Consider the following 12,484-nt stretch of genomic DNA (forward strand, 5'->3'; position numbering starts at 1 on the left):
TCCCAGCACTGGCTGTTGTAGTTCATGGAGGGCCGCCTCCTTGCCTTGCCCCCCACTTGAGGAGAGGTGCCCCTCAAGCTATACATCACCAACTGTCTCTCTCTCTAATGGTGTGTGGTGCCTATGGCCCTTTGGGACAACAGCTACAAAAACAATAAGTACACTCCAATAGTAGTTCATTGTGATCATAGCCCCACAGTATCTTGACAATGGCTTATCTCCCTGTACTACCATCTCAATACTTCCCCGAAGATCCCACCTTTGCCACATACATCCTCAACCTCATTTACATGCTGCTCCTTGGACTTTGAGTCAGCTTCCACACATACCCTGATGACACCCAGCTCTATCTCTTGACCACTTCACTCCTCTTGTGATATGAGATTGCTAGTCTAATATCCAGTCTATGAGCCATTACAGCTACATAATGAAAGATGGAACCATCATCTTTGGGGCACTGCCACATAATTGGTTCTCATGCCACTGTCTGCACAGCCGCTATCTGCATAGGATATACAGTGTTCATACTGAGGCTGAACCTGACTAACTGCAGCATTCCTGAGCTATGCTTCTGATCCCATATTGCCATCACAAAGACCCTTTACATCCATCTGTGTCGCGGTGCCCACCTGACACTAGAAGCCTCACCCATGTTTCTGTCATCTCTCTACTTGACTATTGGAATATAATGCTGGCTGATTCCCAACTTCCATCCTTTGTAAATTTCAGCTCATCCACTCTATCCCACACAAAGTCCCATTAGCTCCTCACCCTTGTACATGTTGGTTTACATTGGCTCCTAGCCTCCAAATGTCTCAAATTTAAAATGGTCATCCCTGTGTTCAAATGCCCCTCCCTACCTCTTTAACCACCTCCAGCCCCGACAACCCTCCCTATCTTTGTGACCTCCTCCAGCCCAACAACCCTCCCTATCTCCATAACCTCCTCCAGTTTAACAACCCTCCCTATCTCCATAACCTCCTCCAGCTCAACAACCCTCCCTATCTCTGTAACCTCCTCCAGCCCCAACAACCCTCATTATCTTCTTACCCTCCTCCGGGCCTATAACCCTCCTCACCTCAAACTTTCTGTTCCTCTGACATCAGGGTCTTGAGCATTGCCCCTTCTTTTGCCCCATCAGTGGCAGTTGTGCTTTTAGCCACATGGGTCACAAGCTCTGGAATTTCTCCACCTCCCTCTTCTCCTTTAAGACCCTCCTCAAAGCCTATATCTATGACCAAGCATTTAGGAACATTGGAAATAGGAGTAGGAGTAGGCTATTCAGCCCATCGAGCCTGCTGCACCATTCAAACACATCATGGCTGATCATCTACCTCTATACCATTTTTCCCCACTATCCCCATATCCCTTGATGTCATTAGTATTCAGAAATCTATCAATTTCTGTCTTCAACATGCTCAATGATTGAGCTCCCACAGCCCTCTGGGGTAGAGAATTCCACAGATTCACCACCCTCTGAGTGAAGAATTTCCTCCTCATCTCAGTCTTAAATGATTTACCCTTATTCTGAGACGGTGTCCTACTGGTTCTAGACTCACCAGCCAGAGGAAACATCCTATCCACATCTACCCTGTCAAGCCCTGTAAGAATTTTATAAGTTTCAATGAGATCACCTTTCATTCTGCGAAACACTAGAGAATACAGGCCCAGTTTCTGCAATCTATCCTCATAAGGCAATCCCGCCATCCCAGAGATCAGTCTGATGAACATCCGTTGCACTCCCTCGATGGCAAGTATATCCCTTCTTAGATAAGGAGACCAAAACTGTACACAATGCTCCAGGTGCGGTCTCACCAAAGCTCTACACAATTGCAGCAAGATATCTTTACTCCTTCACTCAAATTCCCTTGCAATGAAGGCCAACATACCATTTGCCTTCCTAACTGCTTGCTGCACCTGCATACTAGCTTTAAGTGACTCATCAACAAGGACACCCTTTGGACATCAACACTTCCCAATCTCTCACCATTTAAGAATTACCTGCCTTTCTGTTCTTTTCTACCAAAGTGGATCACCTCACACCTATTCACATTATAATCCATCTGCCATGTTCTTGCCCATTCATTTCTCCAGTCCAAATCTGCTTGAATCCTCCTTGCATCCTCCTCACAACTTACATTTCCACCCAGTTTGCGTCATCAACAAATTTGGAAATGTTACATTTGGTCCCCACATCAATATCATTTATCTAGATTGTGAATAGCTGTGGCCCCAGCACCGCTCCTTACGGTACCCCAATAGTAACAACCTGCCATCCTGAGAATGACCCGTTTATTCCTACTCTCTGTTTTCTGTTCATTAACCAGTTCTCAATCCATAGCAGTATATTAGCCCCAATCCCATGTACTCTAATTTTGCTCAACTTTTGTTGCCTCAATGTATTTTTGTTCCTTTCATCTCTGCAGTAGTTCGGGGCATGAACTGTGGCTCAGTGGGTGGTGCTCCTTGCCTTGAATGTTGTGTGTTCAAGCCCCTGTCTAGGGTATATGATAGATGCTGATGGAGGAGCTGCCTTTTGGATGGGACATTAAACTAAGACCTCATCAACCCTGTCAGAAGGATGCAAAAGATTCCTGTCACTATTTTGAAGGGGAGTTCTCCCTGCTGGCCTGGCCAATATTTATCCCTAAAGTAACATTACTAAAAACAGATTATCTGGTCATTATCTAAATGCTGTTTGTGGGAGCTTGCAGTGTGCAAATTAGCTGCCACTATTGCAACACTGCAATATGTTAAAGGTGCTATTTCAATGCAAGTTTTGTTGTTCTTTCTTATTTTTTAACATTAAAGGGGCTATATAAATGCAAGTTGATGGAATGCTTTGAGATGTTTGAACAATGTGATTAGATGCTCCATTGATTGAAGTGGTTCTTTTAAACATTTTGACCCGGATTTTGGGGTCACTGATGAAGTACTTGCTGCTGACCTCGAACATACGAATTAGGAAGAAGAGTAGGCCACTCGGCCCTTCAAGCCTGCTCCGCCATTCAATAAGGTCATGACTGATCTGAATGTAACCTCAACTCCACATTCCTGCCTACCCCCGATAACCTTTCACCCCTGTGCTTATCATGAATCTATCTACCTCTGCCTTAAAAATATTCAAAGACTCTGCTTCCACCGAGGAAGAGAGGTCCAAAGACTCACAACCCTCTGAGAGAAAAAATTTCTCCTCATCTCTGTCTTAAATGGGTGAGCCCTTATTTTTAAACAGTGACCCCCTAGTTTGAGATTCTCCCACAAGAAGAAACGTCCTTTCCACATCCACCCTGCCAAGACCCCTCAGGAGCTTATATGTTATATGAAGAAAGCTGTCCACAAAGATCTAGCAATGTCTGTGTTGTGGATTTCCCCTTTCCCGACACCAGTTTGAATTGGGTCCAAGTCAATGGGATCTCCAGGTACCCAGCAACAGTGATGCCATCAATCAGAGTAACCAGCCAAACACATTGAGGTATTCTCAGAGACAGCAAACCAGGCAGTTTTTATTAAACTTTTTATTAAATTTTACAGAGTGAAATAAATGACTGGGACATACACATTAGAAGCTGAAATGTCATAAACACATTTAAAAAACAATTATATTAAAAAATTGGAATATTTATTGTAATGGAAAGGTTTGACATTTACCCAAATATAAAATTAGTTTTTCGGGGCAGAGAGGTTGTTCAGCAGTAATTATGACTTAGTATGGCAGTAAAAATCCAGTTGCACCTCATTAACAAGGCACAACTTTTTGGCGGGGTTTTAACAGCGATATTACAGAGTAAGTTCTTGTCAAGTCAGTGATTTCTAATTGATTGCGATCTGCGGAGACTTCAATAGTGCACCCTATGGAGAAGCATAGAATCGCTGATAGCAACATCTGGATTTCCACATTTAGCTGTACATGTGTGGTCTCCAGAAGCTGCTGTCAGCTTCAGGGAAGTAATGATGACGAACACTGACAATTATTACTGCTAAATATGGACCTTTAAGAGGAGAGAAAATTGGGATGAGACAGCAGGACTAATCTTGAGGACAGTGTGAGTGCATTTTTCTTTTGTGACAGTACACAGGATATTGCACAGTAAACTTGTTGAAAGCGGCCCAGGAAAAGACCAGGTCTGTCTGATTTAAAAAAGATAACTTCAGTCAAGGAGGCACGTGTCATCTGAACATGAATCAGGGTTTCCGCCCAAGTGTGTAAAGTCAGGTTTCCTCAGGGTTACTGATCGTCCCTTGGAGATCAGACATTTTTCTAATAGAGACACAAAAATGGAGAGGACATGCTTTGTGCTGATGGCATTTTCTCATGGAGTATCTTTTTGCCCTTCATGCCATGGTTAAGGCGATGTAGCTGAGGGCGTCTCGTGCTGTGCTGAATCCAGGAACACTCGACAACACATGCCGATGCCAAAGTTGAAAATATGTTCTATTCTTAGATGCCGACAATTCTCACTTTGAGCAGAAATTCAACAAAAACAGTAATAATAATTTTACATGGATCGGGTAAATCTCTTAGGGAGATGCAGGAGGGTAGAGGTAGCAATTTAAAATCACATATGCTGCTTCCAAACTACCCCCTCTCCATCCCCACCATGTATCGCTGAGTCCCATATGGTAAAGTTTAGAATTTTCCGTTGGTAATCGAGTATTCTTTGTTAACTTTAGCACATTCAAGTTCTCAATCTTAAATTAATTTACAACAGTTTAACATATAAATCCCTCTCCATTACAGATGTGCTCTCCCAACCTATAAATAGTTAACTGCCCCCGTTTTCACTGTCCTATTATTTTTATGCCTCTCTTTGAACTATCTTCAGAATTCCTCTTTAATTTCGTTCAAATCAGTCCACTGTAAAGGACACCCAGTAATGTACTGTCCCCCTTTTATAGTCCTTCACTCAACCCACAGAGAGTCCATCTGTTTGTTATTACTGGCAAGCTCTTTCTTTTTGAATACTGAAACCCTTTCTTCAATAAATCAAGCTACCACTCCTCCCTTTTTGATTCCTCGTTCTCTTCTAAAATTGTTCTGGCCTCCTGTCATGCCAAGTTTTAGTTAAAGCAACATGTCATATTTTTCTACTGCAATTACTGCTTCTCATTCTTCCCCCGATACAGCCAATTTTGGTTCTCATGCTTCTTGCATTAGTTACACACCAGCCTGGCTGATGGTAACTTAACTAAAGCTTTTTTTTCCCTCTGGCTTCTCATTGTTTCACTCTTTGTTTGTCTCTCTTCTCCTCTCCAAGGGAAGTCTTACTATCCCCCGTTCCCTCACTCTGTCGAGTGTCTCCCTCGCTACCTCCTTTGTACATAATTAACATCTTAACGCTCATGAACCTTCCTAGTTTTTTATCTGCCTTGCTTGTTTGTGTTCTCTGGCTCATTAGTTAAATACAAGCCCCAGTATCCATTGAATCCACGCTGTCAGTAATTTAATGCCATTTTGGTTCAGATAAAGGTCACCCCTTTTGTACAACTTCTACCTTTCCCAAAATTTATCCCAATGTCCTATAGGTCTGTCCCCTTCCCTTATTTTGCACTAACTCTTAAAGCATGTATGGATGCCTATAATTCCTGTCCCTCAACACCCCAGTGCAAAACATCAAGAGTAATCCTGCGATTACTAACTTTGAGAACTTATTCTTGATCCTAACTCCTAAAACTCTCCATAAGATCTCTGTGCTACTCCTTCCTACATTATTGGTCCCGACATGAATCATGGCATCTGGCTTATCTCCCTCCCTCTCCAATGGCCTTACCCACTGCTACATTGAAATAACAAAAAGCTGGCATTTATATAGTGTCATGCACAACCTCAGGGCACCCCAAAACACTTCACAGCCAATGAGGTCTTTTTGAACAGTAGTCGATTGAGGGCTAAATATCAGGCAGGATACGTCCTCTACTCTTCTTTGAAATAGTGCCATGGGATCTTTACCATCCACCTGGGAGGGCAGATAGGGCCTCAGTTTAAAAGCTCACCTGAAAGGCAGGACCTCCAACAGTATCACACTGGAGAATTAACATAGAGCTTTGCACTTAAGTCTTGCCGTAAGACTTGAACTCACAACTTTCAAAGTCAAATGCAAGAGTGCTATCAACTGAGCCACAACTGACACTACACATGGTAGGGAAACATGGAAGCCAGTATGTGCATAGCAAGATCACATAAACAGTAATGAAATAAATGACCAGATAATCTGATGAAGAGATAAATATTGGCCAGGACTCCAGGAAAAACCCCACTGCTCTCCTTCGAATGGGATCTTTTGCACCCACCTGCGAAGACAGATAGGACCCCATTTAAACATATCATATTGAAAGATGGCACCTGCCTCAGCACTGCGGTGGGAGCGCCAGCCTAGATTATGTGTTCCAGTCTCTGATGTGGGGTTTAAACCCACAAATCCTGTGACTCAGAGGTGAGAGGGTGAGACACACTGAGTCATAGCTGGCACATTGTGAAAGACAGTCAACTAATGCTGGAGGTCAGTACTGCCCAACTTGACCAGCATAACCTCCATGTCCTTCTACTCATCCTGAATTTTCTATGATCCAGTAAGTCCCAAATCATCCTATACTGCATGGTGCACACACATCACTGGCTCACTCACTGTACTTACATAGACCAACCATAACACTGCACACAAGTACTAATTAGAGGGAAAAATATCCCCTCCCTTACTAATTGTAACCCTGTAACTGCAGGGTCTAAGGCACCTTCAGTGCTGAATTCTGCATTGAGCTAACACTCCCACCCATAGCGTCTCACAGCTTTGTTCACTTTTTAAAAGTAGTTAGCTTTTTAAAAAAAAATTATTGGGTGGAGAAGATTGGGTGGAAAACACATCCAAAAACAACTTGCATTTATATAGCATCTTCAACATGGAAAGACAACCCAAGATGTTTCACAGGGGTGTAATCACAAGGCTTTTAGCAAAGTAAACACCTAACTATACTCACCGCCTACCATGATTCTATGCAAATTATGAAATTCAGCTGGCTCAGGACAAAGTAATTAACCGCTTTACAACTCCCGTCCAACTCCTTCATGTTGCACAGGATGATAAGGAAAACCTAGGCGGCAAGTTCTGGAATTCCTCCCTAAGGCTCTCCGTGTCTCTTCATGAGGCTCCTTAAAATCTACCTCTATGACCAAGCTTTTGGTCACCTGTCCTAATAGCTCGTTACGCAGCTCGGCGTCAAGTTTTGTTTTGATGATCACTCCTGCGGGCGATCAGTACCCACGGAGTCAGGACCTAATGAGGAGTCAACAACTTTTGGAGAAAAGAAGTGGAAAAAACTGATGAAAAATAGAGCGAGGGGGGAGAAAAATAAAGCGTCAGAGCTTCAGGAGCAGATGGCAGATATCAGTGGAGCTTTCCCACTCAACTGACATAAAATAGCCAGAGGAGCTATAATCCCAATTGGCCCAACGTGAAAATCGGTTTACAGGCAGTGACCATTTAGTACGAGGGGCTATAGTGTCTGTATATTCACCAACTCTCTGAAGATAGGCCTCTATTCTGGGTTTTATTGTGATGTGCAGTACCAGTAACCCATACATTCCTAACTTTATCATTTAACAAGAGTGTGGCCAATTTAAATAAAAGGATAGCACAGTGTTGGTTATAGAATGATCTCAATTCATAAGAATTCTTCTTAATAAAAGGAATCGAATTAAAGTGAATCAACACAAGTGGAGTCACAGTGAGCTGGAACTCAATATGAGTGGCCCATCCGGTGATATGTTAGGAAATAAAAGTGTCTTTATGGCAGCATAATACACATTCCATTCCAGTCATTGCATGAAAAAATATTTAGGTTGCTAAATCCCAGCTGGTCTCAATCTACAATCTGCCTCATGTACAGTTGTTGCTTAAATGGAGGTAGATATGTGTGTGTACAACAGCAAATAATGAGGTATCGTCTGATTTCATCAGTCACTGCTTGTTTGACTTGATTTTTTTATGTTCATTGCAAACAATGAGTACATGTGAAAGTACTCACAGAGATGGAGTTGTGGCTGTGAGATCAGCAGAATTATACCCTACAGGGTAGAGATTATGTAGAATTACATTGCATAGAGTCTATGGCACAGGAACAGTTCATTCGGCACAACTGGTCTACGCTGGCGCTTACACTGCACGTGAGCGTTTTCAGGTCTAGATTTCCTGTTGTGCCCAAGGAGGACACTGAAGGCTGTCGTCTTCTCCTCTCCTCTCATGAAGGTGCTGACTCTTGATAGGGGACCATACCACAATCCTTGAGCGACCATCCTTTAATGCCTTGCTCAAGCAACCTTAAGTCGAAGCCCAAATGTTGAGGCCTGAACTTACCGATGTTGTGTCTAGATGGCGAGGTCTGCATTTTTCGCTATGGTGCTGAACACTGCTTAATCAGGATACAATCATAAACAGCAATTTATGGGATTAATCGAAAGAGATGAAGTCATGGATTTCAATCTTCAGAAGCATAAACAGCTCAAAAAAATCAAAATTTCATTTATCCAGTCACCATAAAACTCTGTGGCTGCTGTAATTACATAGTGTGAGCATTTATAGACTTTCCCTTGATAACTTGGGACCGGATCTATGGCTTTCCATGAGGGTGGAACCAATCCCACTCTGTCTCACTTCCATTAAAAGTGGCAGATTCTTGGAATATCAGATGAGTGTAATTTACGTCTCCTTCTCTCTCTCTCTTTCTCTCTGTTGGTGTTTCATATTAGTTTAAGTATGAAATTCAGAGATAGTTACTCAACAATCAGTATTTAACAATTAGTCAGCCAGTGGCCTGAGCCAGGAGTCCACATAATGGAGTTTGTGAGCAGAGACTCCACCATTCCAATGCTTTCCTGACCTGCGTCCTACCTTGTCTTCTGCATTAACCTGAGCTCTCCCAAAACTCTGCTGTCCGTATCCTAACTCGCACTAATTCCCATTCAACCAGCACCTGTGTGCTCGTTGACCTACATCGGCTCCTCATCCGGCAATGCCTTAATTTTAAAATTCTCATCCTTGTTTTCAAATCCCTCCATGGCCTCACCCCTGCCTAGCTCTGTAACCTCCTCCAGCCCACCCTCCAAGACCTGTGCACTCCTCCAATTCTGGCCTCTTGCATATCCTGGATTTTAATCTCCCCACCATTGGCGGCCGTAATTTCAGTTGCCTGGGCCCTAAGCTCTGGAATTCCCTCCCTAAATCTCTCTACCTCTCTCTCTGCTCTATTAAGATGCTCCTTAAAACCTACCTCTTTGATCTTTTGGTCACCTGTCCTAAAATCTCCTCCCGTGGCTCAGTGTCAAACTTTGTTTGAAAGCGCGCCGGTGGAGCGCCTTGGGATGTTTTATTACATTCAGGGTGCTGTATAAATGGAAGTTGTTGTTGTAGCAAAGACTGAGCAGCTGTATATTTCTTCTATTATTCATTCTTGGGATGTGGGTGTCGCTGGCACGGCCAGCATTTATTGCCCACTGCTAGGGGACCTGAGAAGTTGGAGGAGAGCCTTTTTCTACAATAACAACTGAGTGCCTTGCTGGGTCACTTCAGAGGGCAGTTAAGAGTCAAACACCTCGGTGTGGGAGTGGAGTTACAGATAGACCCAGACCAGGCAAGGATGACACATTTCCTTCCCTAAAGGGACATCAGAAAGTCAGCTGACTTCCTACAACAATCCAACAACTTGCTGATCACTTTTACTCAAACCATCTTTTAATTTTAAATTGATTTTTTGGAACTGAGTTCAATTTGATCTCATGTTCTCAACATTATTAGACCAGGCCTCAGGGAGACTAGTCTAATAGCATAACCACTACACTACCATATAGAGTAGTGTACGACGTGATGTGTGTACTGGGGAGCCTCCAGGCTACACTGACAAATTCTGCCTATTGTGGCCTTGTAAGGCCTAGCTCAACATTTGCGGTCTGAATGCAAACGAGGCACTTGAAGGCTCTTGCTCTGGAAAGGACATCGATTTCTCGGGGATAGCGACTATTCTCAAAGCTTGCTTTCTCCTTTCCTGGAGCAGGAAAGAAAGAATGAGGCTTTCACTCCTGGGCCTGCCCTGGGCCGAACTCTTTTCCCGGCACGATGCTGCTGCACCGATTTCCTTCCCAATGGATTGAGCAGGCTTGTCTGAAGAGTCCTTTTAGGTGCAGGCTGCCAGTCCCCGAATATGAAATGACTTTGTGCTTGTAACTTGGGACAGGGTCGGTGGTTTTCTGCAAGGGTGTGTGGGAATCCCACTGTGTCTCTCTGCCAGCAGAAGCGTGAGACTCCAAGGGTTGCCAACCTGCCAGAGTTGTCCTGGATTCTCCAGGATTTGAAGATAAATCTCCAGGACACTGCTTCCAGGAACTCCTGGGGGGGAAAAGCACAGGGACATTAAACAAAATTAATTATAAAATTATTGGAGCTACGGGGGAAAGACTATTTCACTAAAGATCAAGAATAATCCAATTGGGTTACAGAAAGTCTGTTCCCTTTCCAATTGGCCATGTGGAGGCAGTGTGCCCGGAAGATGGACCAATGGCAGGAGAGATGGGAGATGGGCAGTTTGCGGTTGGAGGTCATGTGATGAAAGCTCCAGAAACACATCCAACCCGAGTTGGCAACCCAAGAGACTCCCGAAACTTAAGCCCAACGTACTTAGTTTTGTTCTCTCTTTCTCTGTCTCTATTTGTCTGCCTCACTCTGTCTTTTTCTCTTTCCTTCCTTTTTTCTCTTTCTCCTTCTTGCTCTTTTTCTCTATTGCTTGCTTTTTCACTCTCTCTCTATTTACCTTAGTCTCCCTTTCCCTCTCTTTGGCCAGAATTTTATATGGAGGTGGAGGCCGCTGAACCTGGAAGCCATGCAGCAACTTTGCATTTCCCAGGCCCTTAGTTGGCCTCAGGCAGGACTTCACCCACTCTGAGGCAGGAAGTCCCGCCTCCACGAGCTGCCGACCAATCAGCGTCAGCCGAGAGTGGTGGCCACTGCTGGGACTGCACCCAGCATCAGGAGCAGCAATCGATGCTGGCCCCGAAAAAGGCAAGTGGGGTCTCGGGCCTTGCCGGGGACAATCGGCTCAGCCTTGGCGAGGGGGATGGGGGTCAATCAGGAGGGTGGGGGGGGGGGGAGGTGCTTTAGCGGGGGCGGTGGCGGCTTGTGCTGCTGGGGGTGCTATTTGTGGGGCACAGGGGGCCCAATCAGGAGGGTCCTCCCCCCCCCAGGGCCCACAAGCAGGCTGCCTGGTATTACTGGGCAGCTTCCTCAGCTGTCGAAGTGTCCGGCCACTGCTAGTAAAATAAATTAATTAAATAAATTAATTGGCCACTTAAGGGCCTCAATTGGCCTGGGGTTGCCAACCGTTTGCCACCTGCTCTGCTGCTGGTAAAATGGCAGCAAGGGTGGATGGCAATGGGAATGGCACTCCCCACCTCCCATTGGATTTTATACGCCCACCGCCCCCACCCTCCCACCCCCCCCCCCACCAGCCTGCTCCCGGGAGGGGCGTAAAATTCCAGCCTTTGTCTCTCTCTCCCTGTCTCTCTCTCTCTGACTCCCTTGTGTTCCAGGGTATGGTGACCTCAGTGTAGTCCCCATTGCTGCCAATTGAGTAAATACACACACCCCAAAATGACTAATCTTATTAACTGGTGACAGAGTTGTAAAGTACAATGATTTATGTTTTTTTAAAGTTTACAAAGCAAATAAAGAGCATGTTCACTCTGACCATTATTGTTTACTCTGATCGATGCACATTAAGATACAGTAGAAATGTGAGGAGGCAGTTCTGGTTTCTAACCCTGCTCTCAATTGATAGGCAATCTCATTTGTTGTCTGGCTGATAGACACAGCGCCCTACAGCATGACTTAGTGTGAACAGTGAAAGGGGAGGAGAGGACTGGCTAAGTTGAAACTTATAGGGATGAGATACGAGGGACTCTGCTTGAAGTGTTTCCACTCGAACCCCTTGCCGCCCCCTTCACTCAGACCCCCACATGCTTCCTCCTCCTGTCCCGATGGCTGAGTCCGCCCCCTTCACTCAGACCCCCACATGCTTCCTCCTCCTGTCCCGATGGCTGAGTCTGCTCCTGCACAGGTGCAGGTGGGCAGTCTTTGGCAGGGCCCTCATTGGCTCCAAAACCCAGAGGTCTTTGGCTAAGAGCATCTCAGCAGTCATAGCAGGGATGTCAGTAGCTTGCTTCTATCTCTGCTCAAGCCACATACTCATACTATTGCGAGGAAAAGAATCATTGTGTAAGGGTGCACACCTGGGTGTTTGAGAAAATGTTGTGTTGAACCTTCCTTAGTAGAAGCAAATCAACTTGATTAGTTTGCACCACTTTCCTTTATGGGAATCACTGACTAGGCCAGCATTTATTGCTCATTCCTAATTGCCTTGTTAGGCCATTTAAGAGTCAACCACATTGCTATGGGTCTGGAGTTACATGTCGGCCAGACAATTTCCTTCCCTAAAGGGTGTT

Source organism: Heterodontus francisci, chromosome 16 (genome assembly GCF_036365525.1).
Source record: "Heterodontus francisci isolate sHetFra1 chromosome 16, sHetFra1.hap1, whole genome shotgun sequence".
In the NCBI taxonomy this organism is placed as follows: Eukaryota; Metazoa; Chordata; class Chondrichthyes; order Heterodontiformes; family Heterodontidae; genus Heterodontus; species Heterodontus francisci.